Source organism: Megascapheus bottae, chromosome 5 (genome assembly GCF_031878675.1).
Source record: "Megascapheus bottae isolate mThoBot1 chromosome 5, mThoBot2.hap1, whole genome shotgun sequence".
Taxonomy (NCBI): domain Eukaryota; kingdom Metazoa; phylum Chordata; class Mammalia; order Rodentia; family Geomyidae; genus Megascapheus; species Megascapheus bottae.
In genome coordinates, this window is record NC_143513.1 from 75,565,374 (window position 1) to 75,577,609 (window position 12,236).

Sequence of the window (12,236 nt, forward strand, 5' to 3'; positions counted from 1 at the left end):
ATTCTGTTCCATCGGTCCTTGGGCCTGTTTATGTGCCAGTACCAAGCTGTTTTCACTACTATGGCTCTGTAATAAGGTTTGAATTTTGAATTGTTATGCCTCCAGCACTACCTTTCCTGAAAAGAATTGCTTTTGCAATGTAGGGCATTTTATGTTTCCATATAAAATTTTGGATTGTTTTCTCTATCTTGTTGAAAAATGATGTTGGGATTCTAATGTACATTGCATTGAATTTGTAGATTGCTTTGGAAAGTATTGTTATTTCCCATTTTATTAATTCTGCCAGCCTAGAAGCATGGAATGTCTTTCCACTTCCTTATATCATTTTCAGATTCTTTTCTTAAATGTTTACAGTTTTCACTGTGGAGGTCCATTAAATCCTTGGTTAAGTTAATGCCTAGATATTTTTTTGGTGACTATTACAAGAGTTGCTTTCCTGATTTTAGTTTCAGTCCCATTGTTGGCATACAAGAAAGCAACTCATTTTTGTCGAGTTTTCTTTAATTCCCTTTTTCTTTTTCTTTTCCAGTTATTTTCTATTCATCATTTATCTTACCTTTAAAGCAAGAAAAACTGAAATAATTATGTCTCTCCTCCTGACAAAACAACAAAACCTATATAGTTTGAGTGATTAGTCAGGGATAATGGATCAAAGCATAGGGCTCAGAAAGAAAAATAGCTTTTAAACGCTTAGACAAAAGAAATCATGTTGGCACAATGATCAAACTAAATGAAATGTATAAAAGTAAGTTTCTGAATGTCAGGAATTTTTTTTCTGGCTCCTATGGATTTATTCTGATGGGCAGGTTAAGTGGCCTGATTACAAATTAAATTTGTATGAAGTAATGGGTACGTAAAAAAAATTGTGACAACTGGATTCACAATTGATTAATATACATTGTGGATTTTGTATCTAGTTATCCATTAAAAAGCAAAACAAGCTGGGCACCTGTGGCTCACACCTATAGTCCTAGTTTCTCAGGAGGCTGAAATCTGAAAGAAAAAGGTGGGGGGGGAGGGGGCTGGGAGTTTGGCCTACTGGTAGAGTGCTTGTGTGGCATGCACAAAGACCCAGGTTCGATTCCTTGGTACCACATATATAGAAAAAGCCAGAAATGGCACTGTGGCTCAAGTGGTACAGCTCTAGCCTTGAGAAAGCCCAAGGATAGTGCTCAGGCCCTGAGTTCAAGGCCCAGGACTGGCAAAAACAACAACAACAACAACAACAAACCACACAACACCAGAAACATGAGGGCAGCATAGACTAACACAATGAAGGTGTCTGGTTCTGAGTGAGCCTCAGAGTCCTTCTTTCACTATCTGACACGTAGCAACGGAGGATGAGGGATCTGCACGGGTGGGTTCCAGGGTCCAGGCCTGTGAGCACTGTTTTATCATCTGTCCACACTTTGTGAGTGACAGTGATTTGACTACATCTAACCACAAAGGCAGATGGCAAATGATCAAAGATGATACACTCCTAAAAATACTAAGTTTGTGTTCTAGCCATTAGCCAAGGAGAAGTATCCATGATATGTTAGTAATTAAGATTCAGAGTGAGGTGCATCATATAATACCTATAAAAGAAGTATGAGCATCCTTACTTGTTTTTATTGCTTAATCCTAATAAAAGGTACAGAAAGCTGATGTGCCACAGGCCTTGTATGTATTCCTAGAAGGTTAGACACTGAGATGCTAGCAGATAATGAGACCATTAACTTCTTTACACAGCTTCGGAGAGATGGGTTTAAAAATTATTTCTAATAGGAATCACACAATTATTTAGAAATTAAAAAATGAATATGATTTTAAATTATCAAAACAAAGAAGCATTTTATAATGACATATGCCCTTGTGAAATTCAGGAAAAAGAAGTGAATAGAAAGAATATATCTGTGTTTCTCTATATTCTGATTTGAGAGAAAAATCCCAAAGCTGGTCTATGATTCCATTGGAATGGAAGGGTACACTGACACAAGAGACTGACCAAAATCACTAGGCTAAGAATTGCCCTTCCAGATCCACAGAGATTCCTCCAAGATCCTGCTCCTTATAAGTTGAAAGCACCCAGCCATCCATACCCATTGTTTGGTAGTTTCTTCTTTTGACTGCATTAAAAAAGAAGGAAACATTTCTCCCAGAAGTCCAACAATCATCCACACAACTTTACAAATATTTATTAAATACCCACCATGTGGCATACATCATTGAAGACCTTTATCACACAGTCTTAGAGGAAGAAGATAAGACAGTGATTCAGAAACAAACAAACAAACAAATGTTAATATGTGAGACTGTCCAAATACAAGAATTTTACTATAAATTCTTTTACTCTGGAGGCATGGAAAGGTCACAGGGTATTGAAACAGCCAAGGGAAGCTAAAATTTTGTTCCAGACATTTAGGGCTGGATTTGATTTAGAAAAACGGAGAGAAAAAGGAAGTGTATCTCTCATGAGATGGGCTAGTACACCAGGAATATTTGCATAGTGTTTTACAGTTTGCAAAGCTTTTTCATCCATGATGCAGAGGTGAAAATGAGCAAAGCTTTTCAGAACCAAGGGCTAAGAGCAATCTGACTTCAGGAGAGAGGAATCCTCCTCCTTTCTGCTCTCTCCTGGCTTTCTTCTTGATCAGGGGTGCATGGTTTCATATTGACTTGCTAATCCAAAGCCCTTTTACAGAGGGATTTCTTTATAAAATGGCAAAGAGAGCCTGGAGGCTATATTTCTGGAAGAAAATAATCTTAGTTAATGCTTTATGTGTGTGTTATGTGGGCTGGTATGTATACATACGCCCGTGAGCAGTTGGCATGAGGTATTTTCCACTTGGAATAAACACAACAGTTTGTCATTTATAATTTCAGATTATGTATCTTCCAGACTTTGAAAGATTCCCTTTGCCAGCCAGCCTTTCTTCTTATCCCTTTGCAATTCCAAGTCAGTCTATTCCCTGTTTCATGACTGCACCTTCCATCACGCCCATCCTGCTGCTTGCTCTTTGCTTCTCTGTTCTTGTAACTCGACCTAACCATCGTCACCATTCAGTTTTCAGGCCCATCTCTACCCCTTGATGAGCCCTCTCCAGCTAGAAAGGGCCCCCGAGGATCGTTCACTCCTGTCTCTATGTCTATCATGTTTATTAATATTGAAGAAAGGAGCATAATACATATTTTAAGAAAGTAATAAATCCCTTAGGCTCTGCACATATAGATACAAAAAATACATGTCTAGTTTCAAGGGCCTTGTGTTCCTATGAAAATGTTGCTCTTCTAGATAGTAGTGATTCAGTACAAACATCGATACTTCAATGGTAGGGTTTTGGTTTTTTTGTCTTTTTTTTTTTTTTTTTTTGGTTTGTTTTTGTCAGTCATGGGATTTGAACTCCAGGTCTGTGCACTGTCTCTTAGCTCTGTTTGCCCCACCATTTGAGGAGAGTTGGGGCCAGGAATTTGGCCTAGTGGTAGAGTGCTTGCCTAGCATGCACGAAGGCCTGGGTTCAATTTCTTGGTACCACATACATAGAAAAAGCTGGAAGTGGTGCTGTGGCTCAGGTGGTAGAGCTCTGTCTTGAGAAAAAAACCCAAGGACAGTGCTCACGCCTTGAGTTCAAGCCCCATGACTGGCAAAAAGAAAAAGAAAAAAAGAGTCCTACAGAGTTGTTTTGCCCAAATTGGCTTGGAACCTCAATCCTCATATCTCTGCTACCTGAATAACTAGGATTACAGGCCTGAGCTGCTAGTGCCTGGCTATGGCCATGGTTTTAAACAGAGCTAAACTTGCTACCTAGCATGATGGTGACACAGTATCTAGGATTTGGGGGGAATGGTGACACATATCTGTAATTCCAGCATTTGGTAGGCAAAGGAGTGGAAAATTAAGAGTTTAAAGTTATTCTGCACTACCTAGAAAGACTCTTGTCATAAAAATAAAAGATAGATAGAAGGATTTAACCTAATTATGACTTACCAAGACATATTCTTAGGCTACAAACTCAGTTCAATCCACATGTCAAAGAAAATCCAACACTCAATGCACAAATTTTAACATGAAAAGATTAATTAAAATGTAGCGAGTATTACCATAAGTAGAAAGAAGACCTACACAGACATGTTGCCATTTAAAAGATTCCTTTCTTCTTGGTCTGTTTTTATACCTTAATAGAAGCTTTGAGAAAAGCCATATGCACCTAAGATGGAATGAATATTAGGAGCCACAGAAGACCAGCCTGGTTGGCAACAGAATCGAATTCACCATCTTGTTTTTCACTTCAAAAGAAATACTTAAGATGAGTGACCTACGAACTTCTCCCCTGGGGTTTTACCTGAACTGATTACTGTGCATCTTCTGTTTCCTTAGCCTCCAGGGATATGGATTCAACCAATCAAAGATAAAAAATATTCCCTTAAAAACTGCATCTGTACTGAACCCTTCTTTTAATTCCCTGAACAATACAGTATAACAGCGATTTGCATAACATTTGCATTGTATTAGGTATTATGAGCAATCAAAAGATGATTTAAAATATACAAAAGGTTGTTGATAGGTCCTAAGCAAATATTATGCCATTTTCTATATGGGACTTGGCATGTGCAGGTTTTGGTATATGCAGGATTCTCAAACTCATTGACTAAGATTACTGAGGAGTGACTGTTGTGAGATCAGAGAGGGATTTTGTCAGTGGTGTTAGCCATTGGCCCTGGCATTGATCTTCAGGTGATAGCATCTTGTTTAGTTATTAAAATAGCTGAATCAATGGGCAGAACCATTCCAAAGTCTGTTATTTTATTTATCTTCACAAATAATGAGTGACCCCATTGGTCCTCATTGTAGTTTGAATCTGAATTATTCTCCAAAGTCTCATGCATTACAGCTATGTTTGCCAGCTGACAGGGCTTTGTAGAAATGATCGGATTATGAGCATTTTAGCCTAATGTGTTCATCCACTGATAGACTCATTAATCTGATGACATTTTTGGGAGGTGGTATGAATTGTGCAGGTGAGGCTTGATTGGTGAGCAAAAGTAACGGAGGGGGGCTGTCTTTATCTACATGGTGGCCACCATGAGATGAGTAGCTTTGCTCTGCCATGATGCTCTGCCTCAGTATTGCCCAGAAACAGTAGCACCAGCCACAAGACTCAAATCTCTAAAGCCATGAGCCAAAATAAATCTTTTCTGTTGTTTTTCTTAAGTGTTTTGTTACAATAACAAAACTAGTAACAGTGGGAAAAAGGAAGATCCCTCCTTTACATTCTTTCACCCATTCAGGTCCCAAACAAACAGTTCTCACCAACGTTTTACCTTTCTGTGACCTCTCTGGAGGTGGTGGAGAGGTGGACTTGAAGGTAGAAAATACTGAGGGTTAGTGTTCATTCACAATGGAAGAGACAGTATTCAAACCAAAGTGCTACAGAGCCCTTATGAGTCCCTCGGCCCCAACTATGAGCGTGCCTCATGAAACATTCATTTGATTCCATGTATAAACTTCTGAAATTATTACAAAAAGAATGTTTACCAAAAAAAAAACCCCACAAAGAGACACTTGTTTCAACTCTTTCTAGTGCCCTTGTGATATGCATTTCTAGTGCTTAGCCCGGGGATCATCGTTGGGTACACACAATAAATCTCAGCCTATCAAGAACCCAAGTAGTTGCAAAAATCAGATAACAAACCCATTTTTAATATTTTTTTTTTAACGAACATAAGTCAGGGAGGGTGGTTGTTGCTCAGTCAATGAGACTCAAACAAGTTTTGAGCTCTGCAGGAAAGGAGATGGATGAATCGGGAACATAGAAAGAAGACAGGCACTTCAGAGGGGAAAGAAAGAAGTCAGTGAAGCAGGAAGAGAAGGCATTAGAGGAAGAGCAGAAAAGGAAGCCAGAAAGGGGGGTGGGGGAGGAGAAGCTAGCCAGGGATAAAATAGGGAGTGTTTGAGTGGGTGGAGTCTTTTGTGCTGAGAACAGAGGAAGCCAGGTACATTGTTCTTCAAACCACACTGCTAGCTGCCTACCATATGGCTTTGATATACAGCAGGAAACTAAGTGCAGAAAACAAAATGCTAGTCAGTGCAACTGGCATTGAAAAATCATAATCTTGTGTAACTTTTGAGAAGTGTGAGAATAGAAGCCGCCTATGCATGAGATGAGTGTCTTTGTACATTACATCTCAAAACTCAAGAGGATGTTTGTTCCAAAACCTTGCTAGTTTTGTTCTAGATAAAATTGTTCCACACCAACAATAACTCATGTTCTTGGTGACCCTGTGGCAGGACAAAAACATGAAGGGGATCTCTGGATTTTCAAAGAAAAGACTGCTGATGTTGAGTGTGGGTTGACTGGGAAGTACAATGTGTATGTGAGTATATTCTAATCTTGTAAAGATGGTGAATCCAGGTGGGAATGACAGAACCACTCTCGGCTCCTTCTGATCTGGTCCACTCCCCAGCCACCCTGGGCCTCAGTCATTGAGTCTGATTCTGCAACAACCATCATCTGCTGAGTGTTTCCACCTGGGATCTAGGTTGACATTCTGAAACGTTATCAGAACTGGCCTCATCCCTTGTCCCTCCACTGGCTCTTTTCTCAAATATTGGCCTCAGTCTTCCCCATCTTTACCTTTCATTCTCTCCTCTTCCACATGCTGCCAAATTTTCCACTTGGCCTTCATTAAGGCTCCTATTTTAGTTAGCACACATGGCCTAGATTTTTCCTAACTGCTTTTACCTGGCTCTGGCCCCAGGGACTCTGAGATCCCCCTGTTTCCAACGGCAGCAAACCTGATCTGCCTGTCCCCCAAAGTTCTTACCCAGCCCTATCTACTGATTTCCTTCACTCACTCTTACCACGATCTTCTTCTCCATGAGCGGCTAGAAATTTCAAAGCTAGAAATTTAGGCATCATCCCTAAGTTTAAGGACAGGTCCTGCAGAGTTTACCTGCCTCCTGCTCTTCTCTATGGCTGCCACCTTCCTATGGTCAGCCCGGTGGAGACTTCACTACTTCTTCCCTGTCATCTCTGGTCCTTTCTTCCTCTTCCAGTCCCTTCTCCTCACAGTGGTATAGAAGTCACCTTTTCAAATGCAAATCAGATTATGTCATCTGCCAATGGCACTAGATAACACCCCAAATTCTGGCCCTGCATGGCCAACCCTTGGCCTCTGCCTACCCATGTGACCACACTGTTCTCAGTGCTGTACCCTCGCCTCCTCCCAAACTCTCCTTCAGTCTCCTCTCTAATTCTAAACCAGCCTCTCCTTGGATCCTGGCTTAAATACCGTTAGAAAAGCCCTTCTGGGCTTTCCTAGGAATGATGTTCCATCTTCCCACCATTATTCTTATTATCATCTCTAATTCCGTCATACATTTTAATCACCATTTGCAATTGTTTTGCTTGTTTCCTCGTGCCCTGTCTGTCTTCCCACTGGACTCTCAATGTCAAGAGGGTCAGAATCCTGTTTATCTTGTTAACCAGCCTTTCTCTAGTTCCCAGGGTTCTCAGCGGCCTGCGTTGTAATTGTTATTTTACCATTGCTTCTTGACGACTCCAGGCTTCCCAAGTGAAATATTTTCCCTCTATCTAAGGATCTCTGTGCTTCTCTCCTGTTGCTCTCATCTTCGTACATCTGGCTTCCTGCTTGCCCTAAATGGTCTATGTTTTCCTGTTGATTGCTTAACGCCTTCCTTCATTTTGAAAAGCCTTTTGACTCAATCCAGTCTTGCTTCCTCTTTTACAAACCTGCCATAGGAATGGCTTATGCTTCATCACAGTCTCTCACTCTTACGTACGTACTTCTGCCCTATACTCTTTCATATTCACTGATGTCTAGCTCACTGTTTTCATTACTCTAAATTGATTTCAGATAGTTTAGGGGAAAAAAAATCCCTCTCCTTCTTCCTGAAATGCTCTTCTCTTTGCCTTAATTATGTTGGTCATGACACACCTTGGACTCCTCTTTATCCATCCACACCTGATACCTCCTTCTCCTGAATTCAGCAGGCATCCTCCTTCGTGATGTTACACCTCTAAAGCTTTCTTTACCATCTCGATGCCTCGAGTCTGGTCAAAGTGATAAACCCAGACCTCCAAAGCTGCTTTTAAACAGCCAAGTGCCTGCAAGGTTAGTTCCATCCAAAAGACGCCCAGATCAGATACTTACTACAAACAACATGTCTGAAGCCACCTGAGCCATCTTGACTCACAGGCCATGTCTCCTGCATGGTGCATGAGTTCATGTAACCTAGAGTCACCCTTCAGCGAAGGCAATCACCTGCTTCTAGCTTAGCCACTCTAGTTACATAATTCTCACCCTTGAAGTCCTCTGAAGTCTCCAGCTCTCCCTTCTCAATGGGATTGCCAAGACCACCTGGGATGTGATCTCTCTCAGTCTCACTAGCCCCGTTCCTTGTGGCCTTTGATTCTCAGCTTTCTGCACAGCTTGGGGATCCCTGTCTTTATCTGATCCCAGTCTGCCAATCAATGGTCTTCGGCAGTGGGTGGGGTGGGGCTAATTCCTGATCTATTGTACTTTGTGGTTTCTCTAAGTGCAAACTCTCCCATCAAATTCAATCACACATTCTAACTGATTTCCCCGAACAGGGAGTGGAGAGAAGAGCTGCAGCCATCACCAACTAGGCAGTACAGAACTCTAGGGCAGAGGTAATGGTAAAACATAGTAAAAAAAATAATAATTAGGGAGTAGTCCATCCTTAGTATTGGTCCTCTTTATTTTTAGTATAATTCATTTAACTGTACATATAGAATTTAATTTTTTTGTGGGTCTTGGAGCTTAAACTTGGCCTGGACACTGTACTTGAGCTCTTTAGCTCAAGGCTACCACCCTAGCCCTGGGCCTGGGTATTGTCCCTGAGCTCTTCAGCTCAAGGCTACCACCCCACCCTTGAGCCAAACCCCGCTTCCCATTTTCTAGGGGTTAGTTGGAGATAAGAGTCTCAGGTCCAGGGCCGGGAGTTTGGCCTAGTGGTAGCATACTTGCCTAGCATGCACGAAGACCCAGGTTCGATTCCTTGGTACCCCATATACATAGCAAAAAGCTGGAAGTGGTGCTAGGCTCAAGTGGTAGAGTGTTAACTTTGAGAAAGTCCAAGGACAGTGTTCAAGCCCTGAGCTCAAGCCCAGGACTGGCAAAAAAAAAAAGAGTCTCAGGTCCTTTTGTGCCTGGGCTGGCTTTAAACCTTGATCCTCAGGTCTCAGCCTCCTGAGTAGTTAGGATTACAGGCGTGAGCCACCACGCCCAGCTAGAATTTAATTTTTTTAATGGCAGCATTTAACAATTAGAGGGCAAGATTCCTGCTCATTTAGCAGTTGGCCTTCCTGAGCTTGTTGGGCACAGCCCCAGAGCACAGCCAAACTCTCTCTCCTTATCACCAACATCTGGCCAGTGTTTATTCTCCCTGAAGTCAGCTCTGCTCACCCTGAGGAAGTCTCACTCTGCCACTCCATCTCAGCTCTCACTACATCCACAAGGATTTGATTTGACACCTGTCTCTATTCTTATTCCATGAGTTTCCTGAGGACAGAGGCTGTGTCTCAGTCACTTTTGTAATCCAAAACAGTGCCAGGTACACAACCAAGATTCACGTGGTATGTTGGTATCTAAAGAACTGAAGAACCCATTTCTGTTGGCATCGTCTTCTCTCTCTCTCTCTCTCTCTCTCTCTCTCTCTCTCTCTCTCTCTCTCTCTCTCTCTCTCTTTCTCTCTCCTCTTATATGAGGAAATTGGTTATAGGATGGAAGTATGAGCCAGATAAAGAACACTGTGTTTATTGATCAGTTGAGCTGGCCAAGTGTCTAGAGCATTTATTTTTAGTTATTTTCTAGAGCATTTACAAACATGAATAGCTTATTAATGTCTATTTGAATTAAGTATTGTCTCCCAACTGGTCTTCAGACATGAGATTTTCCAAGTTTATCACTACTAGGGCTCATATTGGTTGGGCCTATAGAATTCAAATTCATCATTTGGGGGTGGTGATTTGTGTTAGGCAGGGCTTTCTGGAGTCACAGGACTGTAGGATGGATGGATGGATGGACTGATGGATTAGAATTGGCTCCTATAATTACAGAAGCTAAAAATACCCTGTGATAGACTGTAATCTTGAATCTAGGAACGCTGGCGATTTGTTCAGTCCAAGTCTGAACGTCTCCAAACTAAGGAAGCTTCCTCAATGATAGGTCTTTTAGACCCAGGCAAAAGGCCTGGAAACTAAGATGGAAGGCTGGAAACTGACACAAGTCCTGGAGCCCAAAGACCAGAAGAGCTTGGATTTCGTGATGACCAAGAGTAAAAGAAGCAGGGTACAGGGTATCCATCTCTGGGACAATGTGAGCATTTGGCTTTCTTCTGAATTTTTTTCGTTGTTGTTCTGTGAGGAGTTGGCAGCAGATTGGATGGCCCACCTACATTGAGAGAGATTTCTATTTAGTCCTCCCACTCCCTGTACACTGACAACATCACAGCCAAACCTAGAAACAATGTTTCACCAGCTATCTGGGTATCTCCTAATCCAGTCAAGTTGACACCTAAAATTAACCATGTCAATGGTCACTTAAGACAGTTTTGCATTTGATATCTTGCAGCATTCTAATCCCTGGTCTGGTATTTTTTGTATTGAATGAAAATTAAATCAAATATGTCATCATTTTTACTGTCAGAAAATCAGAGTAATCCACAGGGAAGTTATCTATTGGACAGAAGGAAACAGTGATTGTGCATTCACTGTGTGACGGGTGCTATGCCAGCCGTGGGAATGGTCCCCTGGAAAGGACTCTGTCAATGTACTGATAATAATTTTTGAGTTATTCAATGAGTTGCTTGTCATTTTATTGGTATAGGCTCCAATTTCTAAGCCTTTTTTAGAGTGACTCATTTTTTCTGTAGCCAATTAGCTACATCTCTCTAGGCATCTATCTTAGACCACCTTATATATCACATATTTATAGAAATTTAGCTCACATCTCACCAAGATAGAGAAGCAGTGTGCTCTCAAGAATGATTTTATAGTACACTAAGAAAACTTGTTTATGTAACAGGATCTTCCTGTTTTCTGAGAGGATTCAACAATTCCATTAAGCAAGAGCAAAAGTCATTGTCACCTCGGAGCAGATCTCAATCATAGCAAGGTTTATGTTTCACAAATAAATATTTAAAAGCAATTCATAACAGAGCTAAAACTTATACTATCACATATCTTCCAATGATGCCAATAAGTCTGGACTTGTAACTTATAGGATTTGTAACAGGAGCATGAAAGATTTTACTCCATCCCTAAAAAAAAAGAGTTTGAGATCCTTAAGATTCTATCTATACATGTACCACAGTCTGAAAAGCAAAAATCTGAAGATCACTAAAATTTCATTAAAATTCAAATAAATAGAATTTGATTGACTGAAGTTTGGACTGGATTCTGCGTGAATCCTCTTTTAGATTTTGAAAGAAATCTCTCTCTCTCTCTCTCTCTCTCTCTCTCTCTCTCTCTCTCTTCTCTCTCTCTCTCTCTCTTATATTTCTTTCCACATATTTGAGTGTGGTAGTGCATGCCAGTTATTCTAGATATACAGAGTTAAATAAAAAAGATCCATCTCAACTCTAAAGGCTGAGTGCGAGTCCCCTGCCTGTTAACCTAGCTAAAGTAGGAAGTAAAACAAAAAATAAATAGGAGGATCTCAGTCCAGGCACATGTCCAGGTAGGAACTGATAATCTATTTCCAAAACAATCAGTGGAAAAAGGAAGCCAGGAGTACGACTGAGCTATAGAGTGCCTGTCTGCTTCGTAAGCATGAGACTCTGAATACAAACCCTATTTTCTCTCTCTCTCTCTCTCTCTCTCTCTCTCTCTCTCTCTCTCTCTCTCTCTCTCTCTCTCTCTCTCTCTTTCTCTCTCTCTCTCTCTCTCACATACACAGTATATATATAGTATACACATCATATATGTATGATTTTTTTATTAGGATGTATACAAATGAATACACACTCTGCACATGCAATCATTGTTTGTTCCATTTGATAACGGGTCCCCTTTGTGGAGGAGAGATGTTCCACAAGAGTCTAAGATTCTTGACCAAAGGTATATATGTAAAGGTGCTCCAATGAGATGTTTCCAAAGAGAGCTGAGCCTCATTAATGTCTGAAAGCCAAATTGTCCCCATTGGAGGACAAAATGGCATGAGCAGACTCATCTTTGCCTGTCCTTGAAAAGATCTTGCTCAGGAGGCTTGTC

At 40.9% G+C, this 12,236-nt stretch overlaps 1 protein-coding gene across 2 annotated transcripts in view; it reads left to right on the forward strand.

The window, feature by feature from the left end:
• Positions 1-12,236, forward strand: part of Tbxas1 (thromboxane A synthase 1) — a 179,527-nt gene that overhangs the window by 19,062 nt on the left and 148,229 nt on the right. The gene's annotated exons all lie outside the window — the stretch shown is intronic.